Source organism: Danio aesculapii, chromosome 6, assembly GCF_903798145.1.
Source record: "Danio aesculapii chromosome 6, fDanAes4.1, whole genome shotgun sequence".
Classification (NCBI taxonomy): Eukaryota; Metazoa; Chordata; class Actinopteri; order Cypriniformes; family Danionidae; genus Danio; species Danio aesculapii.
Genome location: NC_079440.1, coordinates 59667609 through 59685003, shown reverse-complemented (window position 1 = coordinate 59685003; position 17395 = coordinate 59667609). Strand labels below are relative to the sequence as shown.

Genomic DNA, 17395 nt, shown 5'->3' with positions numbered 1-17395 from the left:
GGCTGCCTCAGGAAGCAGATCTAACGTAACGTGTGTGAGAAATACTACAGTAAGAACTTTACCAATCAGTGTTTGATGCATTTTTTTGTGGATTTGCAACAATGAGTCACACACAATGTCATTACAAAGTTCACGCACACACACAGCAAGGACACAAACACATAGCGCAGACACATACACACACACACACACACACACACACACACACATAGCTCAGACACGCAGACACACACACACAGAGAGAGAGAGAGAGAGAAAGAGAGAGAGAGACAGCGTGTTAAGCTTTGCACGCATTTGTGACATGATACTGGTAATCTCCACTGCTGTATGGATATCTCTTATATTAATGTACAAAATAAACCTCATTTAACGTCCACAAACCGGGATTGAAGCGTCTTCCTTTATAATTGTTCTGACACGCGGCTGTGCTGATGAAGTAAAGCTGAAGTAAATCACAGTAATTCATTACACACATGCTCTGTTTTAAAACATGTTAAACTTGTAAAACTCACTCTTGATCACATTTGATGATGATTGATGATCCTAGCGAACTGAACACACCTTTTATTTCCGGCTGCTTTGCGCTCGTCCTCTTTTGATGATATGATTATACACGTGACATGTTAATGACATGTCACGTGACATACCGGACATGTTAATGCACGCAGCTGTCAATCAATATTGGTGGGTGGGGGGACCGCACTCCTACGTAAAGTTGCGGTCGATCTGAAAACCGCTCCAATTGGTCCACCGTTTTTATGTTGTTAAATTTGAAAAAAAAAGGACTGGGTGTGTTTATATCACCCCAATATGACAGTTTATACACAATACTTACACACACTTCTGTCCAAACAGCTTGAAAAGTAGATTTTTCACCATAGGTGCCCTTTAAAATAAAATATAATGTTTATCATGATACATCACAGATTTTTTTAATTTGGGATGAATTATAATCTTCCACAATTTCAAACCAGAATTTTTAATTTGACATAAGTCATGCTTGACTCTCAGTCAAAATCAGTGACCATTAGTTTTTTGTCAACAGTTCTCTTTGATCTGGCAGAATCTGCATAGTTATTTTGAATATTCTAACCTTTTAAACAGTTTCAATTGTATCTGAAAAGCGATTGGCCGTGAAAAATGATGTCAGAATTGTCGCTGTTTAAAGCAGAACTGAAGTAAATATTGCTGTATCAGATGTGTGTAAGCACCAGTGATGCTTTTGTTTAGCTTTTCTAAAAGTGAGTACACGACTCCACTGAGGAAGATTGTGTCAGACAGCATCTCATGGGACTGTTGTTGGTTTTTCTCTCTGTGACGTACAGAAAGCTTTTCACCTTTCACTCAGTTCTGCCTCGGCGGGTTCACTGCTAGGTGAGATATTGATCAAGACCTCCTCAGCGAGGTACTTAACCTTCGACACGCGGTAAATGATGCCACTGCCAGCACTATCTGCTGGCCTTGTTATGCCATGTTGTTCGTGTCGAGGGAGAAAGGAGATGCGCTGTCGCGTCTGTGATGTCCTTCCCCTACCAGTCTCTTTCTGTTTCATGTTACCTCTGTGAAAATAAAGGCTTTCACTTGTCCTTTGACTAGGCTTGGGCCGGTATAAGATTCTGATGGAATGATAACCTTGGATAAAACAGTATTGTGATTACTGCTCTAAAATAAGTTCTTTTTAAATGTCCGAGTGAAAAAAAAACACAATATACACTGACCGGCCACTTTATAAGTTACACCTTACTAGTTTTGGTTCGGACCCTCTTTTGCCTTCAGAACTACCTTAATCCTTAATGGCAGAGATTCAACAAGGTACTGGAAATATTCCTCAGAGATTTTGCTCCACATTGACATGATTCCAACACGTAGTTGCTGCAGATTTGTCGGCTGAACATCCATGATGCCAATCTCCCGTTCCGCGACATCTCAAAGATGTTCTATTGGATTGTGATCTGGGGACTGTGGAGGCCATTTGAGTACAGTGAACTCGTTATCATGTTCAAGAAACCAGTCTGAGATGATTCACGCATTATGACATGGCATGTTATCCTGCTAGAAGTAGCCATCAGAAGATGGAGACACTGTGGTCATAAAGGGATGGACATGGTCAGCAGCAATACTCAGGTAGGCTGTGGCGTTGACACGATGCTCAATTGGTACTAATGAGCCCAAAGTGTGCCAAGAAAATATCCCCCACACTATTACACCACCACCATCAGCCTGAACCATTGATACAATGCAGGATGGATCCATACTTTCATGTTGTTGACGCCAAATTCTGACCCGACCATCTAAATGTCGTTGCAGAAATGGAGACTCATCAGACCAGGCAACGTTTCTCCAATCTTCTATTGTCCAGTTTTGGTGAGCCTGTGTGAATTGTAGCCTCAGCTTCCTGTTCTTAGCTGACAGGAGTGGCACCCGGTGTGATCTTCTGCTGCTGTAGCCCATCTGCCTCAAGGTTGGACGTGTTGTGTGTTCAGAGATGCTCTTCTGCAGACCTCGGTTGTAACGATTGGTTATTTGAGTTACTGTTGCCTTTCTATCAGCTGGAACCAGTCTGGCCATTCTCCTCTGACCTCTGGCATCAACAAGGCATTTGCGCCCACAGAACTGCCACTCACTGGATATTTCCTCTTTTTCAGACCATTCTCTGTACACCCTAGAAATGGTTGTGCGTGAAAATCCCAGTAGATCAGCAGTTTCTGAAATACTCAGACCAGCCCATCTGGCACCAACAACCATGCCACGTTCTTAAATAACCTTTCTTCCCCATTCTGATGCTCAGTTTGAACTGCAGCAGATCGTCTTGACCATGTCTACATGCCTAGATGCATTGAGTTCTGCCATATGATTGGCTTATTAGAAATTTATGCTAACGAGCAGTTGGACAGGCGTACCTAATAAAGTGGCCGCTGACGGTATGAATGAAAACATGAAATAGTTACGTTTCCTCATGAAATCAAGCTGGCTGACCAGCAGTTTTGATGTGGATGATCCTTTTCTGCTGGAGCTACTGTTGCCCTAAAAAACTAAATAAAATAAACATTAAAAAAACAATCACATATACCGTAGGAATGGTATAACAGACTATTTTAGTGGTTTTGAAACCTACACTTTTCCAAAAAGCAGTAAACCTTGAAACCGGTTATCATCCCATGCCTAGACCTTTTGGTTCAATGAGGAATTATAAACTCTTTGTGAATGCGGTAATAAAGTGCATGGTTGCAGTAATGTCTTGCGAGAAAATTACCAGTTCACTATTCATTAAATTTCCTTTCAATTTCAAGCATATGCATAATTCAAAGTGTGAGTAAAACACCTGCAGAAAAATAATAATGGACAAATTCCTTTATACCTAATACTTTATACTTATTAGGAGATATTTCCATAGACTTAGTGTATTCATTTCTGTTCCAATTACAGTTCAGTAAATCTATACAGTTGAAGTCAAAAGGATTGGCCCTCCTGTGAATATACTTGTACTATATCTTTCTGCTTAAGAAGTTGTGACATCAGGAATACTGTGTCCAGGTTCAAGCCTCCATTTGATTCAACTAGCACTATTTATACATATCACATTTTTTTTTTAAATATCACGGTGTTCTTATCACCATTATTTGAAGTAAAAGAATAAGAAAGTTTCACGAAACTGAGATCTTGCTATGGAGATAAAAGTTGGTAATGATAATTTCTCTTTTTTTAATAATGGAAGCAAACTAGCATGCAGTTTACAATGTATGCAGTATACTAGTGTGCAGTTTATGGCATGTTTCCACTAAAGAGGTACTTTACAGTATGGTACGGGTCGGTAGGGGTCACCTTCATCAGGCTTGCGTTTCCACTGCCAAAAGGGTTCCAATGGTATGACAGAAAGTTTCAGACGATGTCATTCTCGCTGGAGGAAATGTCAAAGTAAAGCTGTACGGGTCGTTCACATATCATATGAGAAGCACTTCTCAGATGCTTTATACACATAAATACTTGTGTATAAATGTTCATCACTGACCTTTCTATGAACATGATTTGATTATAACCGCAGATCAATGATAGTGTGAAATAGCCTACTGTAACCTCGGTGATTATGTAAAATAAATAAATAAATGTAGCATATATGAACACATACAGACCCTTACAGTCTCCATTATGTTATCAATTACAGAAAAAACTACACACAGCATAGATTTAGTCCTTATTTTGGGTTAAAAACACGCAACCTAGAGCTCAGCCGGTGCAAACCTCTCATGTTTTTGATCTTCAGCAGCTCTTGTAGCCTCTGTTAGAGAGTATTTCCGTCATTCAGAGTTCATAATAGTCTAAAAGGAGACGATAATATTTAAGCATGCAGTTTGTTCATGGTTTATATTGCTGAAAGAATCATTCGCTCCTTTGTTTTGTCATGCTTCTCATTTGTTTTTCACACGTCTGTTTCTGAAAGGATCTGATGTCAGAAGCATTTCAATAATCACACACACATTATTATCATCAGCTCAAGAGGTTCATTATTTCAAAAATAAACTCACGGCAAGCAAGAAATTGAAACCGCTCACGCTTAAGCCTTGTAAACAACTACGGGGCACAGGATACTTCTGCTCTTCTTTTTGGCTTTGTGGTTGTTCATCAATATGATGACATGGCTTGTTTAAGCATGGGTCGACCATGGCTTGTTATTATATGTATATATTATTACGGTGTAATGTCTCAGCTGTTTTAAAAATGACGCTTCCTTAGTTTTCATTCTCCTGCTTGTGTATGAGCTAGTGACTTATCTCTGTAAACCAATAGCATTCAGTTGCGCATCTAGCTCCACCTTTTGCTACCCTTTTGTTGTGCTAGGTACCCAAAAAGTGGTAGAGTATGGTTTGCTTTTGGGTACCTTTTGACAGTGGAAACGGCCATAAAAGCGTACCGTACTGTACCACTCAGCAGAAATGGGTAATTTGAATACTTATACCACTTTTACTTCTTTCCATTTAAAATAGCATACTACTCTTAGGCCCAATCCCAATTCTGTTTTTGTACCCCACCCCTTCCCCTTGGCCCTTAAAACGGAGAGTGAAGGGGAAGGGCTTCAAAATTTGCTTCTAAGAATTGGAACAGGACTACAGCACCTGCACACGTCATCAGATGTCATCGCGATCTCTTGCTTCTAATGAGATCAGACGATCACGATCGCTGTAGTTATTCCAGTTGTGCTATTTTTTTGTATTTATCTTCAAGAAATCACTGAAGACATATGTTATGTTATCATGACGATATAATGTGGCATTAAGATCATAATACTGTGCATTTACACAGTGGCCATATTCATCTATGTAAACACACCAAAATAAAATACTAATTTGTGGATCTCCTTACTTCCGGGTGCAACTGTGGCTGGTGTATTCTGGGAAATTTTCTTACCCTTTGGTTTCGAGTGTGGTCCTGAAAAATCTTAGTTTGAAGGGGTGTATACCCCTTGCCCTTAGTCCTACGCTTTCAAGCTAAAGATTGGGACACCCCTACATGTGAATGCGCAAAACGAGGGGTAAGGGGAAAGGCTAAGGGGTAGAATTGGGATTGGGCCTTACTTGGAGTAGTAGTTCAGAATTGCATTCTCCACTTATTATTATATCTTTCTCTGGTATAAATACCACTGTAATTGATTCAGAATGGCATTGCTATTGCTACTTTATTTATCAGAAATAGCTATTTGTCAGAAATAGCATGTGATTTGGAATTGCATACTAGCGTACTTTTACTAGTTCTAAAGCATGTCTTTCTGAGGCGGAAATATCATGACAGAAATGTAGTGCGGTCTAGCATACTATTCTCGCCACTTTTACATTTTTAAAAATGTGTAAGAATTTCTAGTATTATACCAAATACAAGATATTAGCAGATTCTGAATTGTCACAATGCCTCAAAAATAATCTAGTGACATTGCAAAATGGTCCAAATTTTAGAAAGCATTTTAATCCAACTTTAGTCCAAGACTCTATATGCTGTTTTCAGATCTAATCTTGCTCTGTTGCAATTGCATTTCTATTGCAAACAGCTCTGTTTCACGATATTCATATTTTTTTATAGTAACCAATACCAGTTTTTCTCAACTGGTGGGTTTTGGATCGCGAGAACATTTTCAGTGGGTCGCGAAGTGTGGTCAAAAAAACATCAAAAGTTTAATTTTTATGTTATTTTGCTTATATCGGACTTTTATTTTGAAATACGCACATGACACCGTTTGACATGTGAAATAAAATTTAATTATAGCAACAAATATGTCGAAGCACAAGTAAGACCCCGAATATGAAAAGTATGGATTTATCTATATGGATGACAAAAAAGGCTTAAAACCTCAGTGTGTCATGTCATGAGGTGCTCTCACAAGAGGGCATGAAACCTTCTAAATTAAAACGACATTTAGAAACCAAACATCCCGGTTGCAAGGACGAACCTGTGGACTATTTTCAAAGACGACTCCAAGAGCTGAGGGCATCACAAAAGTGCACACATTTGTTAAATGACAGCAATAAAATATTGTTTATTTGTAAGTCTTGGTGGTTTTCTTATGATTTATCTGTCACTACTTGTGTATGTTAACAAATAAATACAAATTAATTCAAAAATTATATTATAGTTCCTAAAAATTTGGGTCGCGGCTTGATGATCGTGTAAAAATGTGGGTCCACTGGCCTATACAGCATTCCACTGGCCTATACAGCATTCCACTCTTACTAGGCTACTTTATAGTAGAAATAAAATAGGATGCTATGCGAGAAACATTCCAGTATTCATTTATACAATATACAGTGATAGAAACAGCATATTCTCTGTATCTGCTTTAATTCTTACTACTTTTACATCATTTTATGGCAGAAATATAGTATGAGATGCTAGAAAACATTCCAGTATTCTACATATATGATAGAAGCAGTATGCACTTTCTGAATTCAGTAAATGAAACAATTCCTTTAAAGAAATCTGTGTAAAATGGTCCACATTTCTTCCTGTGTTGCAGTTGCACTTCTTTCAACATTTATATTGCAATCAGCTGAGCTGCATGTTACTGTTGAGTTGTTTTATAGTAGACTAAATGTTTTTAAATGATCCAAATGCATACGATATGAGAAGAACTTTTAAATTGATTTCCTTTTGGTGTACAAGAACACTTACTGTATACAAAAATAAATAAATAAATAAATGAATAAATAAATAAATAAATAACTGAATTTGCAGTGTAAACATCTTGACGTGAAAGCAGAAAATGAACGCCCAATACATGCGATGAAAAATGATTTGATTGATACGTGAAAGGGAACTGAAACAATGTTAAGGCAAGTGTGCAAACGGCAGTGTGAACTCTGGATCTGCTCTTATTAAGTAGAGAATTCTACTCTTACTACTTTTACATCTTTTTATGGCAGACATACAATATGATATGCTAGAAAACCTTCCAGTATTCTACATATATGATAGAAGCAGTATACACTTTCTGAATTTTGTAAATTTGAGCAATTCCTTTAAAATAATCATTGTAATATGGTCCACATTTCTTCCTTTGTTGCAGTTGCACTTCTTGCATCATTACTATTGTCAGCTGAATTGCACGACATTGTTTATTTATTTATTTGTTTATATATTTATTTATTTATTAAATCAGTTGTGAAATGAGCCAAATGCAAGCAGAATGAGTTTCTTTTTCATTTACAGGAAGGCTTACTGTACAAAAAAATAAAATAAAACACAGTTTACAGTGTATCTTGACGTGAAAGATAAATGTGCAAACTGAGTACATGCAATGAGAAAGGATTTGATTGGTGCATGAAAGGTCATTGAAACAATGTTAAGGCAAGTGTGCAAACGGCAGTGTGTACTCTGGGTCTGCTCTTATTAAGTAGAGAATTCTACTCTTACTACTTTTACATCATTTTATGGTAGAAATATAGTATGCTATGCTAGAAAACCTTCCGGTATTGTAAATATATGATAGAAGCTGTTCCTGAATTCAGTAAATACCACAGTTTCTTTAAAAAAATCTAACTGTGCAAAATGGTCCACGTTTCTTCCTCTGTTGCAGTTGCACTTATTAATTTTTATCCACATTTCTATTGCAATCAGCTGTTGCATGATATTGTTTATTTATTTAATATTTTAATCAGTTGTGAAATGAGCCAAATGCCAACAGAATGAGCTTTCTTTCTTTTTGGTTTACAGGAAGACTTACTGTACAAACAATATATTTGCAGTGTAAACATCTTGACGTGAAAGCAAAAGATAAATGTGCAAACAGTACATGCAATGAGAAATGATTTAATTGATGCATGAAAGGTCATTGAAACAATGTTAAGGCAAGTGTGCAAACGGCAGTGTGAACTCTGGATCTGCTCTTACTACTTTTACATCTTTTAATGGCATAAAAATAGTATGCTATGCTAGAAAAAATTCCAGAATTCTAAATATATGATAAAAGTAGTATGCACTTTCTGAATTCAGTAAATGAAGCAATTCCCTTAGAGAAATCTGCGTAAAATGGTCCACATTTCTTCCTCTGTTGCAGTTGCTTCTTTGCAACATTTCTATTGCAATCAGCTGAGCTGCACGACATTGTTTATTTATTTATTTATTAAATCAGTTGTGAAATGAGCCAAATGCAAACAGTTTTTTTTCTTTTTGGTTTACATGAAGACTTACTGTACAAAAACATGCGTTTGCGGAGTAAACATCTTGCTTGTGAAAGCAAAAGATGAACGCGCAAACGGACTGAATGAATGCGCAACACATGCGATGTAAAATGATTCGATGGATGCGTGAAAGGTACACGAAATAAGGTTGAGGCAAGTGTGCAAACGGCAGCGTGAACTCTGTATCTGCTCTCATTGAGTCAGTTCTGCTCGTCGCCGCATGAGGCTGCGCGCTGCTGTCAGACGCGCGCTGGAGACACGAGCGGATCACGCGCGGCGGAGGAGCTGAGCGGAGCGCAGCATAGCATCGCATGGCATCGCGTCAGTCCACAGCTCACACCGCGCCGCATTGAGGATCCTACCCTTTTAGAGGAGCAGCACGAATTACGCGGAACACAGTGCGTAAAACCCACAGCCGAGGCTTCATTGTGACTGCGCTTCAGGTAAAGCTGCTCTCCATAAACTTATGCTTTCACTGAGACTTGTGCATGTGACAACTCTCGGATTCTTAGGTGGAACGTGTACTGAGATGTATAATACTGCTGAGGAGGTGTCTGTAAGATGGATAATGTTATATATGGAGGGGAAATACGCGCAACTTGTTGCCGGGAGTTTGCGTCTGAATCGATAAGCGTTTCATCTTCAATGCGTCTTTTGTTTCGCGTCCTGATGATGGTGAGCGTTTGCCTGAATGAAAAGTTCAAATAAGTTGGCTAGATATTGTGTGCACACCTTGTGATTTGTTATTGAGATGATCATATATTGGTTATTATTAGCATCTGCTGATGTAGACTTAATTCACAGATTTTTGTAGCGATTTGTTTGGTAAATCAAGTCCAAAACGTGTCAGCTGAGCGTAATTTCCCAACACACAGGCTGTGCTGTATACATATTAAATGTATATATGGTGAATACAGATGTGACACCTTTTCTCCAAATTATAGCACTCTTTTTACGATAGTTAACACAGTACGCATGAAAAAAATATATATTAAGCTTGTCTTGTATAACCTGATTTCACTATCGGTATCAGAGTTTCTGCGTTTTTTCATTGATCCATGCATATTTTAAAGGTAACACCGACGATAGCTCGTGATTTTTTTCACTGTTGTTGCTAATAATGTAGAATCGCGTCAGAGTTGAAACTTGAGCAATGTGTTGTCAAGTGAACTTCTGCCTTCATGTGCTTGACTGATCGGTGGACCGAGGCGATCACCCATTGATCAGAATCTATATCTGCTCAATCAGACTGAAAGTGATTGATTATCGGGGCGATTTACTGGTTTGCTGGATAATTTAGAGCATCGTCAATAATAATTGTCTAAATGGGCTTCAGTTCTCAACTCAAGCAGCGTGCACACTGAAATATGACGTTTATGTTTTGCTCTGCGTGGACTGTTTTATTGCTAGTGCTTTTCAATTTTGTACAATCACTTCAGAGAAATGTGTTGTGTGATAATTACCAACTCATGCGTGACTAAATGTAAATTGAGTTTTTTAGTGCGTAGAACACCTCTAATGTTTGGAAACCCACCACAATGATATTTTTCTACTTGCAATACAATGTTTTGCTGTAGTATGTCTTTTGATTATCTGGATTATGCCATGCTTTGGTTGTTATTGTAGATAAGTGTGTGTTTAATGAACCTTATAGTGAATATAAAGCTATTTAGATGTAGTCTGTAATTAGCTTTCATTACTGGATAATGCATGCATGTGTATTAGACGTGGGCCGGTATAAGATTCTGACGGTATGATAACCTTGGTTAAATATTAATATATTTGATTTTTTTTTAAAGATTTTAAATGTTTTGGAGCAGTAAACATAAGTCAGGCTAAATTCTTCTGTCTCATTAGTCTCAAAAAACACAGATTTCTTTACTATTTACATCCTTGGAGATCTTCTCTGCTGACGATATTGTTTGTCCTAATAATAATAATAATTAAAAAGTAAACATAAAATCTTATATATACATTAGGAACGGTATTACAGAACATTTTGGCAGTTTTAAAACCTTGACTTTTCCAAACGCGGTATACCTTGAATACGGTTATCGTCCCATGCCTAATGCATATAATATGCATAGTAATTAAAGAGTCAAGTTGTTTTATTTTTTTTGCTCTCTTTCTTCGGCTGATACCTTAATTGTGCTTTCCTGGACCTGGACAGATTGTTGAGCATGTATTTAGTTTATTATAGTTTTGAACCATTTGTTAATTTTAAAATTATTTTATAGCAAGTTTATATTGGAAAAGTGTATGGATACAAGTAGAGCTTGCTTATTTTTATACAATGTTTAAAATACTTAGCTGAGAATAAAATCTAAAATATTATTATTATTATTGTATTATTAAATGTATTAATTATAATAATTTTTATTTTTGATAGGGCAATTAATTTTTCCATCTGGGCCATTTGAAAATTCCTTAGCCTTTAGTCCTTTATGGGTCTAAAACTGAATTGAAAAAAGTGAATGCTATGTTAAGAAACAGCACCCTTTGTCAGATCCTCGATTCCATGCATTTGATTTCGCATGCTTGCGAACAGCCTAATAACCTTGTTTCCCCGCTGCATGCTCACACGTTCTTTATCTTGTAGTTTCCAGTAAGAGCAAGGCAGCTTGACCGCGTGGTACTCCTCCACGTCGATAAGTCAACACCTCTAAAGGTTTGTCTCTTGAGCGAGCAAAGCTTTCATGTCTTCAGCGTGTGTGTGGGAAAAAACTCAGTTTAGCATGACAGCGCTTCCTCTCTCATCGGCGAACCGGTGGCTTGTTTGCCCCTTGTTGTGTGTCGACATGATCTCAGACTAATCCTCCAGCGTCTCGGCTCTGTTCTCACTGATTATTGTCATTTACCCGGCTCCCATCGGGCCCCTTGGAGCCCGCGATGGAACTCGATATCCAATCAGTGATTTAGATTATCCAATTAGGTGACTGATGTATGTCCAGAGATGCCTTAAAGCATTTCCTCCCCCCCTACGGATTATCTGCCGCTAATGAAACCTGAGTTACGTCAGCGCGTTCATGTAATTATCGCATGCATTTTTAATGCGCGTCTTAATTATAAACAGGACCGCTGCAGCTTTTCACGTTGCATTCCCTTGGATTTCCTGTTGACAGTTATGTTGATATGTGGATATCATGCACCATAACGCGCTCCTGTCCTACATGCATGCTGCAAACTCACATAAACTAATGTGTTATAGATTCGTCTTGATTTATGTTTTGTGACTGGCCGCTGTGTCGCCTTCAGGCCCCCAGGACTCAGAACCCGGACACGCGGGCCCTCTTTGATAGATCGTGTGGAAGAAGCGACGTGCCACGGACAACATTGATTACCTTTTACTGAGTCTGAGTATAAACCTTAGGCAGCGGGACTGCGAGGTGGGGAACGTGATGTATGTTGCCTGAGGGGCGGTGGAGATGACAGATATGGGTTACAAATGAGCCAGGTTTTATGACTCCTGGAGGAGGAGGACCATCAGGCCCGTTTAATGATCTGGATCTGGCGGTGGAGTTCGGGGAGCGCCTCTGCAGCTTGCACCTGCTTTAGGTGCCCGTGCCGCAGACCTCAGCTTAAATTTATCTGCTGTGTTACGGTCCCACACCTGCTCCAGATCCACTTTATGCCAAAGGTAACACGACCCCCGTGTTTCCGGCTGCGCTGTCTTCCTGACGGACTGTGTGGGCTTTTCACCAGTTGCCCACCAAACAACGGCTGCTTTCTCACTGTTGTTGTAAAGCAGAGTGGGCGGTGTGTGTGTGTGTGGTAAAGTTTCACAGCTCAACTCAATAGTTTTGTTAATATTTTGCCTCATTTGAATATATTTTCATCTTAATTGAATCTTTAAATGTGTTGTTAGTTCTTGAAAGTCAACATGGCATTTGCATTCAGCGCTCGCTGTAATATTTGTTCTTGCTCAGCAAAACGTGTTTCTTTTGAAGGGACTCTTAGACAGAAAGTACATTAGTACTGTTTTTCTTTGTATATAGTTTTTATGATCTGTGTATATACAGTCAAGCCCACACTTACTCGTACTCTTGGACAATTCAGACTTAATGTTTTTTGTTCAATAGTAAATAAATGGGGGAGCATTTTATTCCAACCGTTCGTCTTAGTATCTTCTGGAAGAAGCCGGAGTCATTTCTGGTCAAAAACAAATTCTGCTTTAATGAAGGAACTTTAAGTCAGAATTTGCCAGGGATCTGAATAATTTCTGCTTATTGTATATGACGTTAAATTAAAGATTAAATATTATATAAATACAAATACACTGGAAAAAACGAGTTCCTGCAAAGCTGTTGCAAACAATTTATATGGGTTGCATTTAAACACAAAGTTAATTTAGTAATGTTCAACTTGGTTTGTTTTTTAATTCTGCCCAAATAAATTGTTTACAACCACTTAACTTTAAAAACATTTAGTAAATCCAAGCAAGCATATTTGAATCATTTTTTCAGTGCACACAAAAAGCATGCAATTAAAAAAATACTAAATAAACATGTACACTTCATCTCATATCAGATTTAATATTTTAGGTATGTTTTATGAGTTATAAGATCATGATTGTACATTATACACCCTAAATGGCTCTGCAAGAAAGCTAATTTTGTCAAGACAGCAAATGACAAGAAAAATAATAATAATAATGCAATAATGGGCTTTATGAACTTCCATCTACTTTTTGTTTTCGGGTAAAGAAGCATCTGGATGTTCATTTGGTAACTGTGTTCATTTATTCAGCTCCTATTGAAGATCTTTTGCTTTATTTTTTACATGCATTAATCCCCCCCACACCTTAGCACCAGTGTGTTTGAGGGCTCTCTGGACACATTTTACTTTTCATTTTAATTTATATTAAGCGTATGAAGTGTAATTTCCAATTTGTGTGTCTTTTGTAATGTGCAAAGCACTTAATTTTAGTTGGACTTCCCACATGTTCCAACACTCGCTTTTTCAGACTACTAAAAAGAGCTGAAACAACACAAATCTTGATATTTTTTTAAATATATTCCATCTTAATGAATCTTTAAATGTGTTTGTTAGTTTCTTGAAAGTCAACATGGCATTTGCATTCAGCGCTCGCTGTAATATTTGTTCTTGCTCAGCAAAATGTGTTTCTTTTGAAGGGACTCTTAGACAGAAAAATACATTAGTACACTGTTTTTCTTTGTATGTAGTTTTATGATCTGTGTATATACAGTCAAGCCCACACTTAGCCGTACTCTTGGACAATTCTGACTTAATGTTTTTTGTTCAATAGTAAATAAATGGGGAGCATTTTTTTTTTCCACCTTTTATCTTAGTATCTTCTGGAAGAAGCCGGAGTCATTTCTGGTCAAAAACAAATTCTGCTTTAATGAAAGGAACTTTAAGTCAGAATTTGTCAGGGATCTGAATAATTTCTGCTTGATTGTGTATAACGTTAAATTAAAGATTAAATATATATAAATACAAATACACTGGAAAAAACGAGTTCTGCAAAGCTGTTGCAAACAATTAATATGGGTTAATTTAAACACAAAATGAATTTAGTAATGTTCAACTTAGTTTGTTTAAATTCTGCCCAAATAAATTGTTTACAACCACTTAACTTTAAAAACATTTAGTAAATCCAAGGAATCATATTTGTATCATTTTTTTCAGTGCACACAAAAAGCATACAATTAAAAAAAATACAAAATAAACACGTACACTTCATCTCATATCAGATTTAATATTTTAGGGTATGTTTTTATGAGTTATAAGATCATGTTTGTATAGTATACACCCTAAATGGCTCTGCAAGAAAGCTAATTTTGTCAAGATAGCAAAAGGACAGGTAAAATAATAATAATAATGGAGTAATGGTCTTTATGAACTTCATCTACTTTTTGTTTTCGGGTAAAGAAGCATCTGGATGTTCATTTGGTAACTGTGTTCATTTATTCAGCTCTTATTGAAGATCTTTTGCTTTTTTTCACATGCATTTAATCCCCCCCCCCCACCTTAGCACCAGTGTTGTTTGAGGGTTCTCTGGACACATTTTACTTTTCATTTTAATTTATATTAAGCGTATGAAGTGTAATTTCCAATTTGTAATGTGCAAAGCACTTAATTTTAGTTGCACTTCCCACATGTTCCAACACTCGCTTTTTCAGACTACTAAAAATAGCTGAAAGAACACAAATCTTGATTTTTTTTTTTTTGGGACAACTTAATTGTATTATGTTCAATCCACTTAGACTTTGTTAAGTTAACTTAATCAATTTAGGTTGGGACTACATGATTGAAGCGTGTGGAACCATTTTTTACAAGACTGTTGCCTCACAGCAAGCGGGTCGCTGGTTCGATTCCCGGCTGGGCCAGTTGGCATTTCTGTGTGAAGTTTGCATGTTCTCCCCATGTTGGCGGGGTTTCCTCCGGGTGCTCCCATTTCCTCCTGATTGTACTTTTTTGTGAAGGAAAAGTACACACTTTTGAGTGTGTAACAAAAGAGTATTCAAGATTTTAGGGACATACTACTTCCTCGTTAACAGATCGTTGTGTGCTTAGTTACGAGCCCTGTCAATCATCCACACATCATCCACATTTCTTTCATATTTATTTCCCTACCTTATTGGAGAAGCAGCAGCAAGCAGGTTAATCTCCCATTCAGGAGTCTTTCATGCAGAGAAATCTCCTCAGGTGTTTGGATAATTCTGCATTCAGACATTAATGTCCAAACACGTCTTTATATAAGTTCAGTATTGTTGTTGCAGATGAAATATAACACAGAAAACGCGATTAAAACATGTTCCAGTGGGCTAGATATTAATTAACAGTCATGCGAAACATCTTTACCGAAGCCTCTCTACTTGACGGTCGGTTCTCGCGTTGTCCATTCATGTTTGTAGTTTATTACACTTTTCACTCGCGTTTGTATTTCTAAATCAAATTCACGTCCTACGCGTAATGTATTGTGGGCAATATCAGCGGTTAGAGTATGGACGCTTCTACACTTCGAGTTTTTACCGGAAATAGTAAACCATACGGGAACCTTTGGCATACTCTTTTCAACATACTACGTTTTGGGACATACTAATTTTGCTTTCAAATACTATTTAGGACGGATAGTATGCGAATTGGGGCGTAGCATATATATATGCTTATCTCTTAACTAGCATATCTCTTAACTATATATAAATGTCCTCATTTCCTTTCTACCACTATCTTCATCTGAAATAACAACCCCCCCCCCCCCCCCCCCCTTCCTCCTCCCCTTCTTCCACCTTTATTCTGAATGGGCGGCATGGTGGCCTAGTGACGAGCACTGTTGCCTCACAGCAAGAATACCAATGGCGTCAGGTCCTCGCTGGGCCATCTAGTATTTCTGTGCGGATTTCTGTATTTCTGTGTTGTTTGTATTCCCGTGTCCGCGTAGGTTTTCCCCAGGTTCCCAGGTTTCCTCCCACCATCCAAATATGCTCTTATATAGATAAAAATAAGCCTAAATCTTTTTCCTAATGTTTACTCTCAGGAAGTTCACCTTCTAGCCTTTATCAGCGGGGGAGTTTTGAGATCGACCTGAGCTCAATTTCCCCTCATCTGCGAAAGGGCGGGAGCCCTGGGCCCGAGGATCCCTTGAGCTCAGGACTCTCGCCGGGACAGCACACCCATTCTCAAGCTATTCATAAATCATGAGCTAAGTAGTGAATTCCTGAAACACGTATTTGGCCATTTCTAAGGGGAAAGCACCCATAGGAAACCCACGCCAACACGGGGCGAGAACATGCAAACTCCAGAAATGCCAACTGGCCTAGCCGAGACTCTTTGACTGCTGTGAAGCGACAGTGCTCAACCACTGAGCCACCCATGCTGACAAGACAATACATATAGTTGAAGTCAGAATTATTAGCTCCCCCTTTGATTTATTTTCTTTTTTTTCTTCTTTAAATATTTCCAAAATTTTCTTTAACAGAGCAAGGAAATTTTCACAGTATGTCTGATAATGTTTTTTCTTCTGGAGAAAGTCTTAATTGTTTTATTTCGACTAAAATAAAAGCAGTTTTAAACCATTTTAAGGTCAAAATTATTAACCCCTTTAAGCTATTTTTTTTTCGATAATCTACTGAACAAACCATCGTTATACAATAACTTGCCTAATTACCCTAACCTGCCTAGTTAACCTAACTAACTAGTTAAGCCTTTAAATGTCACTTTAAGCTGAATACAAGGCTACGTTCACACTGCAGGCAAATGTGGCCCCGAATCTGATTTTTTTCCCCCTCATGTGACTCAGGTGATGACAGTGTAAACAGCTCAAACCACATGGAGTCTGATCTTTTCAGGTCAGATCTGTGCCACTTTCATATTTAGTCTTAAATCAGACACAGATCGGATGTTTTGCAATGCGACTGCAGTGTGAACAGTTCAGTCGGATTTCATGTGACTTTTACATAATCTTCGAGCGGACATGCGTCATCATTCTGTGCTGCAGACATCATCTGCTCCTCAGCAGCATCGTTAGAATAGCACAAGGGCGATTACTGTACCGCAGAAAGTGGTTGTTCATGTTGAAAAAGATTTTGAAGGCAAAACTGGTGCTTGTTAACTAATCTGGTTAGTGATTGAGGCACGGGTTGACCGCGAAGCTGAAGAGCGTCGTGGGTGTTGCGGATAGGGGATCCGTGTGCATAGAAGGGGGAACTTTCTCTCAGAGAGAAAAAAGGCAGGTGCTCGAGCACCCAAACCCCCCTCTGCACACGTCT

At 38.1% G+C, this 17395-nt stretch overlaps 1 protein-coding gene across 1 annotated transcript in view; it reads left to right on the top strand.

The window, feature by feature from the left end:
* Positions 1 to 8931: 8931 nt before the first annotated feature.
* The window catches only part of LOC130231272 (cadherin-22), a 326609-nt gene continuing 318145 nt past the window's right edge, over positions 8932 to 17395 (top strand). Inside the window, exon 1 of the mRNA XM_056460760.1 lies at positions 8932 to 9106. The gene's annotated coding sequence lies outside the window, so the exon portion shown is untranslated. The remainder of the gene's footprint in view (positions 9107 to 17395) is intronic.